Source organism: Monodelphis domestica, chromosome 2 (genome assembly GCF_027887165.1).
Source record: "Monodelphis domestica isolate mMonDom1 chromosome 2, mMonDom1.pri, whole genome shotgun sequence".
NCBI lineage: Eukaryota > Metazoa > Chordata > Mammalia > Didelphimorphia > Didelphidae > Monodelphis > Monodelphis domestica.
The window spans coordinates 397,766,500-397,775,724 of record NC_077228.1 but is presented as its reverse complement, the minus strand read 5'-3'; positions in this window follow the sequence as shown (position 1 = coordinate 397,775,724).

The window sequence follows — 9,225 nt, the reverse complement described above, 5'->3', positions numbered from 1 at the left end:
AACATAAAATCGTAATTCAGTGTTGTAGGAATAAAGGAATAAAGTTGTAGGAATAAAGGAATAAATTGTAGGAATAAAGACAATACTGCACTGGGTGTAGAGCTATAAATCCCATTTCGAGAAACAATTTGGAATTATGCTAATACAGTGACTAAAATGTTCATATCCTTTATCTCAGAGTTTCCATATACACCAAAATATTTTAATCACCCTTTTTATGACAACAAATTGGCAACAAAATAGATCTCTATAGATTAATAAATAATTAAATAAGTTGAAGGACATAAAAGTAATTGAATATTATTCTTCTATAAGAAATTTTGAATATGATAGAGGCAAAGAATCACTGAAAGATCTAATTGAAGTGATGCAGAGTGTAAACTCCTTGATGCTATGGTAAAATAAAGATACTAATAGTTACATTAGCAAGTCATGTGGCTGAAGAAACAAATTGAGTCCAAGACTCTCAGTCTATTCAGAGACCCAGAACCTTGGTTTCTACCCAGTCAATATACAGCTAAAGGAGTAAAAAAATAGGTTGTAGAGATTTAGCCACCTTCTTCCTTATTGGTAGAGAGGATTAAGAGACAATGAGCTAGGAGGGTCAACTTGTCACTTTCCCATGTTGTGAATTTCCCATGATCTGCTGACTTTAAAAAATTGAAATTTAACTTCACAAGATGGAAAATAAAGGCAAAATGGAGTTAGTTACTCATGAAATTTTTTTATGAAAGAGAACAAGAACTATCTCTTTCTCTGTACATAATAAACTTTAATAAATAATAATTGGCTAATTGATTAGTGAGGTAATAGAGAATAATATACACAGTGATTACAAGGATACAAACAGAAAGAAAAACCACATGCAAAAAATTCAAAAGTAAGTGTTTCAAAATTAAAAGAACAAGCATGGTTTAAAAAAAGAGAAATTAGAGAAGACATCCATCTTACTTCTGCGCAGAGGGAGCAGGTCCACAAGTGTTGTACATAGTGCATATTTTCAGATTTTTCTACGTATTCATCAATTCTGATTTTTTTATTCTTCTATGTTTTTTCTTAACAAATACTATTTGTTATGTGACATGACTCTCTAGAAGCAGGATGGGAGCCAAGTAATGTAGAAAATTGTGATTGTTGCATTTATGGTTGTCCTGAATATTTATTTAGTCACCAGGGATTTAATTTCTAAATCCCAAAAATGAATTACTAAAGTAAAATGGAATTTATGGTAGTTTATTTTTATAATAGAGGGAAGATATTAAGGAAGAGATAAAAGGAGAGGGGGGGGTGAGGAAGGGAGAGGGAGAGCACTCTGGCTTCCTCTGACCCAGATAGAAATTCTACAGCCCCATTCAGGAGAAAGGAGTCTCAAGATGATGAGCCTTTCCCAAAGACTCAAGCTTCTAGAAAGGGCAAGGAATTCAGCCTTTACACTCACCACGGTGAATGTATAAAAGAAAAGCAGTCTGAGGTCTCCCACGTGAGCTCCTCCAGAGTCAAGATCCACAGCCAAGTGTCCCTCTTCACTCCAAGTCCGAGTGTCTCTCTTCTCTCTAAGTCCAAGTGTCTAACCTCTGTGTGTCTCTGTTTCCACTTTTAAAGACCTTTTTCTCTTGTGTCACTTCCCCTAAACTTTTATGTCTACAAATCACAGCAAATGCTCCACTCCAGGCCTGCCCACTCTTTCACATGTGGGTCACAGACTCCCACTCAATGTATGAAATGGATATTCACACCTTTTTGTGGTTAAAATCCAAAATAGGTAGAACTTTAAGCACTGTGTTTACACTTTGGGGATTAAAATCTAAAAATAGACAGGGGATTACAATTTAATTTTCACAATCAAGGAAGAGCTAAGTAACTTCATTGTTACAATCAGGGGAGAGCCAAATCCAATCTTCACATGATGAAGTATTAAAAATATAATTAAAAATCATTTAGAAGTAAAAATATGTGGTTGTAGTCAAGGCAAAATTTCTATTCAGTGATAATGTCTTGGGGAAGGCAAATATATGTGTTATTTCAATAAGTGAATATGCCGGTTTTCTTTTATAGACATCTAGCATTTGTTATTCAATTAAAATGTGCATAATTTCAAATATTGGTACTTCTTTTTTGTGTTTTTATACTTTGATGTTTTATGAGTACTTTTATAGGGAAAAGAAAAACTATCTATAAAGAAAATGAAGGTTAGCAATACTTTTACATCCACAAAGTGTTGATAATTTGGTTTCCTTGGTTATAATTCAACCTTTGATCAAGTATGTTATAAACCAACCTACTATTTAGTATTTTACTTCACATCTTTGCATTGATAAAATTATGCATTTGAATTTTAGCTTGGCATTCTATTATTTATCTTTGCTAATTTAATTTTTTCTTCATTCTCATTCACCCCTTGCCAAGATTTAACCATGCTACCTTTTCCACATCTCTCATCTTCCTTTCTATCCACACATACCACTACTCTCTTTTTTTCAAGTCCTTGGCATTTCTTTATTTTTTTATTTTATTTAATTAGTCAATTTAGAACATTATTTCTTGGTTACAAGAATCATATTCTTTCCCTACCCTCCCCCACCCCTTCTTGTAGCTGACGTACAATTCCACTTGGTTTTATATGTGTTCTTGATCAGAACCTATTTCCATGTTGTTGATGTTTGCACTAGGATGATCATTTAGAGTCTGCATCCCCAATCATAACCCCCTCAACCCATGTAATCAAGCAGTTGTTTTTCTTCCGTGTTTTTACTCCCACAGGTTTTCCTCTGAATGTGGATAGTATTCTTTCTCATAAATCCCTTTGAGTTGTTCAAGATCACTGCATTGCCACTAATGGAGAAGTCTATCACCTTCGATTGTACCACAGTGTATCAGTCTCTGTGTACAATGTTTTCCTGGTTCTGCTCCTCTCACTCTGCATCAATTCCTGGAGGTTGTTCCAGTCCCCATGGAATTCCTCCACTTTATTATTCCTTTGAGCACAATAGTATTCCATCACCAACATATACCACAATTTGTTCAGCAGTTCCCCAATTAAAGGGCATCCCCTCATTTTCCAATTTTTTGCCACCACAAAGAGAGCAGCTATGAATATTCTTATACATGTCTTTTTCCTTATTATCTCTTTGGGGTACAAACCCAGCGGTGCTATGGCTGGATCAAAGGAAGACCGTCTTTTATAGCCCTTTGGGCATAGTTTCAAATTGCCCTCCAGAATGGTTGGATCAATTCACAACTCCACCAGCAATGAATTAATGTCCCTACTTTGACACATCCCCTCCAGCATTCATTACTTTCTGTTGCTGTCATGTTAGCCAATCTTCTAGGTGTGAGGTGATACCTCAGAGCTGCTTTGATTTGCATCTCTCTAATTATAAGAGATTTAGAACACTTTTTTCATGTGCTTATTAATAGTTTTGATCTCTTTATCTGAAAATTGCCTATTCATGTCCCTTGCCCATTTATCGATTGGAGAATGGCTTGATTTTTTTGTACAATTGATTTAGCTCTTTATAAATTTCAGTAATTAGACCTTTGTCAGAGGTTTATGTTATTCCCAATTTGTTGTTTCCCTTCTAATTTTGGTTGCATTGGTTTTGTTTGTATGAAAACATTTTAATTTAATGTAATCAAAATTATTTATTTTACATTTTGTGATTTTTTTTAACTCTTGATTGGTCTTAAAATATTTCATTTCCAAAAGATCTGACATGTATACTAATCTGTGTTCACATAATTTACTTATAGTTTCCTTCTTTATATTCAGGTTATTCACTCATTCTGAGTTTATCTTGGTGTAGGGTGTGAGATACTGATCTAAACCCCAATCTTTCCCATACTGTCTTCCAATTTTCCCAGCAGTTTTTATCAAATAGTGAATTTTTGTCCCAAAATCTGGGATCTTTGGGTTTATCATAGACTGTCTTGCTGAAGTCACTTACCCCAAGTCTATTCCACTGCTCCTCCCTCCTTGGCATTTCTAACCTAGATTATTACAATGATCTCTTTATTGCATTTCCTATATTAAGCCTCTTCCCTGTAAACAGCTTCCAAAATGATACTCCTAAAAGATAGGTTTAACCATTCTTCTAAGCAAATAGAATTCATTCACATTCAGTACCCTTTGATACTTGACTTCATCAAATTCCCCAATGTTTTCCAAAGAAATAGACCAAACTAGAAAGAAGATACATATCCTCATTTTTGGTAACAGGGTTTTTTTTATTCCTATTTTTCAAAAGATTTAACAGCCAATCCCTCACAAGTGAACAATAATAATACCCTCCCTATTATTATTTTCAAAGGCAACTGTGAAAAACATATACATGGATTTGAGTAGAGAAAAGGTCATGATCTGCTCTCCTGGTGATATTTTTACCCATAGTTCACAAAGGATTTTCTAAGTTCCTCAAGTTGCACACAATTGATTGGAGAAAATGGGTTGAGCCTCGATGACAAGATAACACACTACCACCCTCAAGTGGTCAATTGAATTAGTTTCCTGTTCCCAGGGCTGACATGTGGTCCATTCAATAGTCCAGGAATCATAATATATGAAGATAGAAGGCAAGAGAGAGAGAGAGAGAGAGAGAGAGAGAGAGAGAGAGAGAGAGAGAGAGAGAGAGAGAGAGAGAGAGAGAGAAACAGAGGTAGATGGATAGATAGATAGATAGATAGATAGATAGATAGATAGATAGATAGATAGATATTTTCCTTTAAAAAGGTTTTTAAACTTAAGGCAGAGGAGTCTTCTCTGTTTTTCTGAGGACAAGCTTAATCCACGTTATCCAAGCTTAATTTCCTCTGCTTATTTAAAGACTGTTACCACTTACAAAGTGCTTTACATAAATCAACTAATTGGAGCCTCACAAATATGTTGTTGGAGTATTACAGGACCACAGGTGTTATCCCTCTTTTATAGAACAAGCAGTTGAAACTTGAAGATGTTAAGAATCAGTGGCAAAATTGAAACAGAAGCTCTGTCTCCAAATCCAACAATGTATCTATATACCACACTACCTTTCCTAATACATGAGAACAAGTCTTTAGAATATATAACTATGAGACTGCTCAGGAGGCTCTAATTTAGATAAAATTCTAAAAGTTAACAATATACATTCTTCCTGATATGAAGAAATCCTTTATCTCTTAGATTTACTTAAAGAGCTGATAGGAGGAACTGGAAGGTAGAACATTTCTGATTTTGATTTCCCTGAGTGAATAAACCAGTGTTTATCCAAACCTCTCAAGTCTATTGAGAAGAAACAGCAATCCTATACTGTGAAGTGAGGGTTCTTTGCTGAAACTTTTACTACTTTCATTTATGGTCCCAACCACCACAAAAAAAAATAATAAATATTTTTTCATCAAAAGAATGGTTATCCTTTTGATAAAAGCTTGTCTATGTAAATTCTACCTAAACCAAAAGTTATGGTGGTAAGGGGTCAGAGAAGGAAGGATAGACTAAGCCCACACAAAAAGAGCCCCACAAATCCATCTAAATACTTAAGAAAATGGGGGAAAGGACTCTAACTCTTTGACTTTCAAAATAGATAAATGTATGGCAAGGCTCTCATCTTTTAAACTGACTTCACTAATCTTAGAATATTGGCGTCCAATTTCTCTTTCATTTGCTGGACTTTGTGAGAGCACAGTTGTCAGATTCAGGATAATCAATGTTTAGCATTTTGACATAGATTCCCTATGTAATGCCCAAGAATAATCTATGTCTACCACACTTACCAATGGAAATTGGCTATACTTTTTTTAGAATCTACACATTTAAATAAAGGAACATATGACAAAACATTCATTTTGGTCATGTTTTTGGTTTTTGAACCTGAGGAAAAAAGGTACTAAATGGAACTGTAATTCTCTTTTCTTTCCACCCTGCCTAACCCTTAGCTCAAAAAAGTATCCCATGATAGTAAGAAATAGCAATTCTCTCTCTTTCACTCTCTCTCTTTCTCTCTCTCTCTCTCTCTCTCTCTCTCTCTCTCTCTCTCTCTCTCTCTCTCTCTCTCTCTCTCTCTCTCTCTCTCTCTCTATCTATCTCGCAGTTATTTAAATCCATTGTCAAAGACAAACCATTCTAGAGAAAGATGTGACCTGAAATCAACACTCAAATTAGTTAGAGCCTGAAGTAGGAGAATTTCAGCTACTCCACACACACAAAAATAAAAGGTTGAGGGGGAAGGCCATACTAATCAGTGTCATTAAACAACATTCTTACTTTTCAGGAAGGGAAAATTTATTTACCATGGAAGAAGGAAGGGGGTGGAATGAGCATCAATATAACTCCTACTCCATGCTCAGATGTATACCAAGAACTTTTACATATGATAGTTTCCAGGGAACCAAAGTTTTGGTAATTGTTTTTTAATGTATTATACAGAAAAGTCTGAAATGGGACAGTATTGCTTAAGGGACTTGGTCAAAGATTGACATCAACATGCCATTCTTAAATGAGTAGAAATGTCATAATGACATTTCTGTACTTTGGTAAATTGAAGGCGATGGGAGTGTCCCAGATGTCAAGAAATTTTGGTTCATAGTTCATTCTCTGAAGTGTCGGAGAGGACTTTAAAAGTTTCCAGACATTTAACTAGCTGGAGACCTCAACATGATTGAAGTGAAGCCTTTTTTTGCATTTCTCACTCCATTTTTTGCATTTCTCTTCAGTGTTGGGGTTGAATTTGGGGGGGGGGTAGGAATCTGTGTTTGAATACAATATAATGGCATTGTATGTCCTTCCTACATAATTCTGCTCTTTGATTTAAGGCTCTTATGGTTGAAAACCCACAGTGTCCAGGAAAGTTAATAGAATAAAATAGAGGTGAGGGAGGGAAAGAAGGGGCCCCAAAAAGTTGGATAAGAGGGAAAGGATTTTTTTCTCTCCATCTTGGAATAGACTGGATGTCTGCATGAATGTCTGTTTCTATTTCCCACAGGTTATGTAGGAATGCTTCCATGCCCCATGGAGAGTTGTCCAGGCCAGAAAAAAAGAGCTCCTAGTGACTCACCATAGCACTGTTGGCGTATGAAAAGGGTTTCCAATTAACAATATAGTCAGTTCTTACCACGACGATCTCTGAGTCCCAAGGCAAAATGTTGGAAGAAGTATAGAAAGATTTTCTCTACCTTTTGAATTCTGGCAACTTAAATTATGCAGCACAAATAGGAATACTGTATTGAATTTATTTTTACCCTTGTCCTAAATGTCACAAATGTCACCTGCTTTGTATTTACAGTTGAATTTAAAATCTACCCATGACTTGTTCTTTTTAAAGAGAAATTCTTGCTGTCGAGTGCCCATTTTGTTCTTACCTTTGGGGTTTACACACACATATCAACTTCTCAAGGCTTCTCAATGTGTGTTTTCCCCAGTTGCCTTGTACTCTCCTATGGATGAAATTCAAGATTCTTGTCATTGTCGCAGGGATAGCTTCTCAGACAGATGACCTTCGAAGTAACCTTCTCATTCCTCTCATATTTGGGGGTTGGGAAGGATGCCAGAATGCTATGTGATGATAAATAAAGGCCAAAACCACAGTTGATATCTGTGACCTGGCAGAAAGGTAGAAACAGAGGCTGACTCCATACGTTTCAGGGGAGTTTTCCTCCTATCTTAACCTCTGTTCAAGGATGACTTCCACCAAATAAAATAAATCCTTTAAATAGTTAATATCTTCATAGTACTTTAAGGGTTTCAAAGTGACAAACATTACAGGCATGCATGTTGGTGTATAAATGTTAAACATGTAATATATATATTGATAATGTGTATATTACATATAAAAACATACAATATATAAATACAAATATAAAAATACAATATATTAAAATAGCATATAACATAAATTATATATATACACACATATATATATATACGTATACACACACACACACCTTTATGTGGTTGCTCTAATTGTTAGACAGTTGTTTCCCTTATTAGGGAATGATTCTCTAATTTCTTCAGAGCCCTCTTTGCCCACACACCCAACTCTAATTCATGGGCTATGCAGAAGGAATAATTGGGCCCCACGTTTTCTTCCAATGTTGATTCAGAGTCTACTATCCCTCTCTCCAATGTCATCTTCCCTGATTCTCAGGGATATTGGCCTAAACTATCTATGAAGAAAGATTTACATGAGAATTGCAGAGAATATCTCCCCTCAGTCCTATAACTCTCACTCAAAAGTCAAAGAGAAAAGCCAGACCAGGTTTGAAAAAAATACTCCTGCAATTTCACTGGTGTCAGTAATATACCATCACCATCACCATCATTCTCTTTGTTCCTATAAGTGGCATTAAGGAAAGAAAATTAACAGAACCACCCCACTTCCACCCCCCCATTACTAAGCCCACCACTATTTAGCAAAGATGAGTCAAAACAAGTTAGTCTTTTAAAAAGTCTGCCCCAAAGTTCAATAAAGTTCATTGTCTAAGAGTGATAGGCCAAATGAAACACCTGATATTACCAGACTTAACCCAATTCTGCATGGTGCTAGAGGCAATGTGGCCATGATCAAAGAAATTATAGAGGGAAAGGCTAGAAAGAAGTCAGCCCTTTTCATAATAAAAGCATATGAGCACTAGATGAGCATGACCAACCAGAAGGTACAAATAGTTGCCTATATGGACAAATTTACTCTACTGATCCTATCTCTATAGGAGACTCCTTTGATGTGTCTCTTTAAGCCTTCAGGCTCCTAGTTACTCAGCAAGAACTAGAGTTATAGCCAAAGAGTCTATATAAATGTTGAATTGCTTACATAGTATGAACTACAGACTATCCAAGCAGCCAAGAGCTTAGCCCAATGTGATATTGAAAATTAATATTATGCCAAATGTAATGTGTTAAATGTAATATTTAGAAATTGGTTTAGAAATATAATATTAGTTTAAAAAAAGATCATTGTGGTCACCGTTTATAAAATAATTAACCCTTAAGTCACAAGGATGATAGTAGCTTTTAACATTTAATTTTAATATATAGTCTAAGAAAGAAATAAGAAGGGAAGGAAATGGAAAAAATATTTCCCAGCCTACCACTGTAATCTTACCAGCCCATGAGAGTGTCTTCCATCTGAGCACCAATGCTGAATCACAGAAATACTCCCAGCCAAAGACCTCCAGAGAAGATACTAATCTTCTCTACTGTCTCATTTTTTATAGTCCTCTTTCTACAGATCATTTCCTTTCCCTGTGCACTGGTCTAGT